General features: G+C 36.4%; 1 protein-coding gene across 2 annotated transcripts in view; it reads right to left on the minus strand.

Annotated features, from left to right (window-relative positions):
- The window catches only part of PLPPR1 (phospholipid phosphatase related 1), a 2,199,975-nt gene extending 2,194,625 nt beyond the window's left edge, over positions 1-5,350 (minus strand). For both annotated transcript variants that reach the window (XM_044068258.1, XR_006364450.1), the window contains exon 1: positions 5,124-5,350. The gene's annotated coding sequence lies outside the window, so the exon portion shown is untranslated. The remainder of the gene's footprint in view (positions 1-5,123) is intronic.
- Between the last annotated feature and the right edge of the window lie 563 nt (positions 5,351-5,913).

The raw sequence follows: 5,913 nt of genomic DNA on the forward strand, positions 1-5,913 counted from the left end.
TTTCTCCATCATGTTTATGGAGGTCAAGGACACATTGATATGACTGAAGGCAGGTATAAAATGGGTAATCAAAATCATCAAGTCAAAAAAATTAAAAATAAGCCAGTATCATCCATCCATTCATCCATCCACAACTCCTTTTTCATATTATTGCACATGATGTTGGGGTGTCTCTTCCACAGTGACAATTATCTAGAGCTAATGTTTACACCACCAGGTGGCTAGCCCTGCTGCAGATTCATCATCTACATCTATTTTTCCTGTGAAAAACAAACAAAAAATATTATTTTGTGCATTCACTACTAATCATGACATAGTGAGACGTGCCATACCATAATGTGTTAAAGGTTATATCACAAACTTACTGCTCATAATCTCCTGTTCACTTAGCAAAGTTCAATCCTACATGGTATCAGTCAAAAACTATTAATCTAAGTGTAGCATTGAGTCATTAGTGAAAAAGATGTAAGTTAAGAAAGCAAAATGAATATTGCACCCAATATTCATATTGCATTTAACAAACCACGCAATCAATAAACTAATGCTAACATCTGTTCTCAGTGCTGAAAGCTCGCTATAAGCAAAACACAGTATTTGCTGACTCTGCTCTTCCATTTTTAAGACTAGCCACATCTACAATTACCAGAAATATTAATTCTTTCATGATTTAGTATGAAAGGACTCCAGAGGACACTTTCAGCAGGGACAGCAGATTTTATCACTAGTTTCCACATCTACAGTTACCAGAAATATAATTCTTTCATGATTTGGTATGAAAGAACTCCAGTGGACACATCCAAATGCTCATTAATGAATGTTTCTTATTCCTCTGGTTTCCCCTGAAAACAGACCACTGGCTAAGTGGGACTAACTTGCTCAACAAAGACTAAATAAATAAATGAATCCACTGCATGCCTTATACTGTCAAGTACTTATAAAATCCGTAGAATTTACAACACATCACACGACTACTAGTTATGAAGAGAAGTCTAACATACGGGCATGTAAGTACAAGCGAAGAGTGGTATGTTAAAAAAAGATTTGAAAGAAAATTTTAAAACAAATCCCTTGACCCCCAATCAAACCATCAGTCTTGTTTATCGCTTTGGTGGACTCCTCATATGTTTTTCTTCAGCTCTGAACTTCCCGCATTCTCTAAAACTACTTTATCTATACCAGAAAAAGCTACAGTATGACAAATATTCTATAATACTCCTTGTTAACCTACTGAGCTACAAATCTTTAAAACAAAATCTTGCAGAATTGTGTAGTCTGCTTTTCTTCTCCACATCTTTCTCAGTCTCTCAGTCTTCCTCATTCTCTCGGCAGTGTTCTTAAAATTATTCCCTTGTATAAAGCAAGTACTGTCAAAGATGATTACAGATGACAGCAAAAACACATCTCCAAAGTGTTCCCAGAAACACTTTTAGGTATGTGCAGTCTTTATTGTATCTATTTGTTAACTGGAAAGTCCAAAAGAAATAAGCGTTCTTTTTCAGGGGTGACCTGGGAAAACTGTTTGGTTAAGTAACTTGCTCAGAGTTACACGGGAAGGAATCATTGAGCCCTCTTATCTTTGACTACAGGAAGCAGCTCATTAACAGCACCGAACATTAACTGCTTGCACTAGCTGCCAGACTTCTCACTACTCCACCAGTGAAAATAGTTTCCTTGTGTCTGATCACACACCTTTTATAGTATGGCTACACTACGCTTTACACCAATGAACACTCTTATAAACAGCGATAATATAGCATGCTGTTCTGTGACAAATCATAGAAACTTAAGCAACTGTTATAAACACATACAAACACCTCATGTCCTTTCCAACAAAATTGGTGATCATACATCATCTAAAGAAACAGACACCAGTGCTAATTTTAGTTACTTAAATGGATCAGTGACTTAAGGGTATAATTTCTGCAAATGCACATCAAACCTGTTTTTTTCTTGGAAGTAAACAGGTGTGTGATGCCAATGTACTGTGTTGTGAATCTGGCCCACGTGAAGCGATAGCTCTACCACACAACTCCTCCCACACCACTGGAAAATACTTCCCCTGCAGGTTAAATAGTGAGATTCACTACCATACTTCAAACAGTGCCTGCATGAGTGGATGGGTCTCCACAAATTTACATCATAATTTACTGGCCTAACCCTCCTTATGAAAGGGGGCAAAGCTGAAGATGAAGAGTGGCAAGGTATATACGCTGCTAAGATTAAATCACCTTCAAATGTCTTATGAATCTATATATCCATTGCCTAAACTAGCCTGGGTTTGCACATGGTTGCATATCTCTGGGGGTGAGAAGGTTTCCTGCTTGGCTAAATTCATTTTCAGAGACCAGGGCCTCTAGATTAGATGGACAAAGTAATGAGGAAGCATAAAGCACATATTGTCTGCAGCAACAAGTGTGCAAATGATTGCACACACACTCAGGGTACCTGCATGTTACTAAACAAGAGAGGACTAACTATGCTGATGCAGAAAAAGCCTGCTAAACCCATCTGACACCATACAAGGCTGACTTTATCTACCTACTTTGCTCTGAGGACAGTGATGAGGCACCAGAATATGGCTAATAGTGGACAGTAGAAAGACACCAAAAACAGTTGTGAAAAAAAAATATCAGAAAAAAGACAGTAATTGTTTTACAAAGCCTGAAATCAGCATGGGCGGTTAACTTATCTTCTGTTTGCATACAGAACAATAATGCGACTGCACTTAAATACTCCAAAGACAAAAAAAGAGGTTTTTTTTTGGTTTGTTTTTTATAAACAATGGGAAGAAATATTCTTTTTTAAACTTTTTTGAAAGCAATTTTCTAACTTGCAGAACTTTATATTTAATAATATAGAGGAAGATGGACATATGCAAACATACTCAAACATTCTCATTATTAGCTTTTTTCCATTTTGGTACAGTGTTTTTATTCCTCAAACATATTACATTTTAAAACAGATAAAACAATTATGAGATCTTCTATGAACTGCAACCCTCGATGACTGCACTGATATCACGAATGGAAAAAAGTCTCATCAGCCTGGATACCTATAGTATTACTCTGTTTTTGGCATTTCATATATGACACAATGGGACAGTTTTTCTGTTTCACAAATAACTGACTGCATTGCATCTGTATCTGTCTGTCTTTGAGTATTTATGTGCCTATGTATGCTGCGTATCTATGTGTGCCTGAGTTGAGTAAAGGGTTTTAGACAAGTAAAGGTGTAACAAGAAGTTTATTTGTAAACCAAGCTCCAATGCCCTTTGTTGTGTGATATATGTACATATATATATATATATATATATATATATATATATATACATATATCCTAAATATATATAGTTAAAAGATGCAGTGCAAATACTTAATTTTCCACACTAGAAGCCTTTACTTAAATGCATAGCAATATGATGATAATAATAATACTTTAGGTACTTTTGCCATCGTTAATGACTCGCTTGCAGTCTTTTTATTTAATTTTTGTTTGAATGTGAACACATTGTGTCCTGATTATGGTAGTAACAATAATAATAATAATAATAATGCCTCTTCACAAGTTTAGTTGATTTGATGTCATTAGTTGAATATATGGCCATGGTGACTGCAATGTGATTACTGGTGGTTTGCCCTCAGGACTGAGATAGGGGCTGTCAGTATATTTAGGTCATTATTATGGATGGTCATTATTATGGATGGGTCGGGTTTCTTCCAAGCCACACCATCTGTGACAAAAAGAAGGTGGGACACAGAAAAAAAGAGTTATATATTAATCATAATAATAATAATGTAAAAGTTTGGAGAGTAATACTGCTGTAAACACTGAATATAATGTTGTCTATATAGTATTTATATTTTGTTACATGATTAGAGGCATAGGAGCAACTGGGTGGATGGCTGGGGCTTCATCACTTCGTTATCATTTCATAACATAGCAGGCATGGATGCCTGTTTGCAGGGTATGGGGACGTAAGGAGTTTGGAATGGACTATGGATATGCATATTGCCTCATTTTAATAAAGTAATAATAAATATGCTATTTTTATGATATTATTAATCAAGATTATGGGAGGATATGATGAGGATAATTAATCATGTTGTAATGAATATGACAATGTAAGAAGACTAAAATGCATCAGTGGAATGCTTGAATATGTACTGCACCTTTTGCATGGAAGAGATATAAATGTCATCACGTTGTGCTTTATCATGTTTGTACTAGACTTGAAATAATTCATTTAATGGTGGTGCTTAAAGGAGTCTACCTAGAATTTATATATGATTTACTGCTTTAGTAGTTAGGTATAAATGTTCTATTTTACTAATGTAGCAGTTAAAAAATAATATGTTCCTCGTAATGCACATGGCTATACTGACACAAATGTAGGTAAAGTGTACTCTTTCATGCATTTCCTGATTAATACACCATACATCCACAAGCCACCAATAATATCACATGCAGAGAAACCTATCTGTGGATTTCAGACAGTGTCCCATTACGGAAAGAAAGCTGTGTTTTCACACATGGTGCTCCATTTATCTGTATTTAAATCACACCCCCAATCAATAGTCCATTTCATGAGCTTTCTCGCTATTTCCTTAGATAATTCCTCAAGTATTAAAATCGGGCAACGTGTAGGCGGTAAAGTACATCAGGAGAAGAAAACATTAGAGAAATGCAATGTGCTCTAGCATTACATAGCTAATAATCCAGTTAAGGGTATGTGCACACATTTATATGTAAACAGCACTGCTGTGCATTATAGTTGCCATGTAGAACAATCTAGCAATTTACTCTAGAGGCAATATCTTTCTCAGTCATAAGACTTGTTTTATTTAGGATTGGGATGCTCTGAACCAATTCATATCGAAGGCATGCAATTATTTTAAAAAGATTCCTAAGCCAGTCCGTCAAAATTTAACTAAAATACCATGACTCACGTTTGGGTCAACATTCCAGCTATAATAAAACATCCTGTAAATAACTTTTTTACATATTTCCTTCTTAAAAAATACGCCTTCCCATTTCACCTGCATTTCCAAGCATAGACGCAGAATAAATAAGACACGGACTAATAATTAATTCCCTTATGGCATAGCACGCCTTTTGTCCCTTACCTTTGCCAGGGAATTTGATTTCGTTGCTCTTTTTTTCAGTTAGGACATGCGTAATCATTAAGATTTGTAGCAGAAAAAAATCCACTGTGAAAACATATTTTTGTAAACGATTCTTGCCACCACAATTAGGGGTTCCGGGCTTTTGTTTGATTCCTGTACCCTTCGCACATATCAGCGTTTGAAATTGTCTTGTGTATCTCTAATACCAGGGATAGGGGGCGGGGAGGGGGCGGGCCCGGCATGGACTGAGCTTTTCGAAGTGTGCAGCTTAATTGTGCTGACAATGTGTGAAGAACCAATGACACCGCTGCTGTCACACTGAGCTCCACCCAACCAGTGACATCACTAAAGGGGTCTCTTGGTGGTGCTCTGGCGAGATTCCAACAGCTTTCCCAATTTTTCTGTCATAGGGTTAAGTTTACTTCATCCTGCTCCAAAACAGCAAACACAGCATTCACCTGGATAAAGTACTGTGGAGGATGCACTAAGGATGTATTTTCCTTACCTGCAGTGCTTTCGTTTTGCTGTTTTCATTCAGAGATAGTGTGTAACAGCAGCAGCTACTAGATTTCTTTGGAGTACCCACAATTCGAGTTTATCTCACGCTTCCCAGAAATGTACACTTTCTACTTCGGTCAGCTCTTTGTAAGGCATAAATACATATATACATATATAAGCATATATTTTAAGAATTTGCACATTTTAAGGCGTTACACCCCACTCCTTAACGCTTAAAAATACAAACACCACTCATTTGTTGCCTCTTTTAAAACATCATTGATTGTTTGCC

Source organism: Protopterus annectens, chromosome 4.part0 (genome assembly GCF_019279795.1).
Source record: "Protopterus annectens isolate FY-2018-M chromosome 4.part0, PAN1.0, whole genome shotgun sequence".
Taxonomy (NCBI): Eukaryota; Metazoa; Chordata; order Ceratodontiformes; family Protopteridae; genus Protopterus; species Protopterus annectens.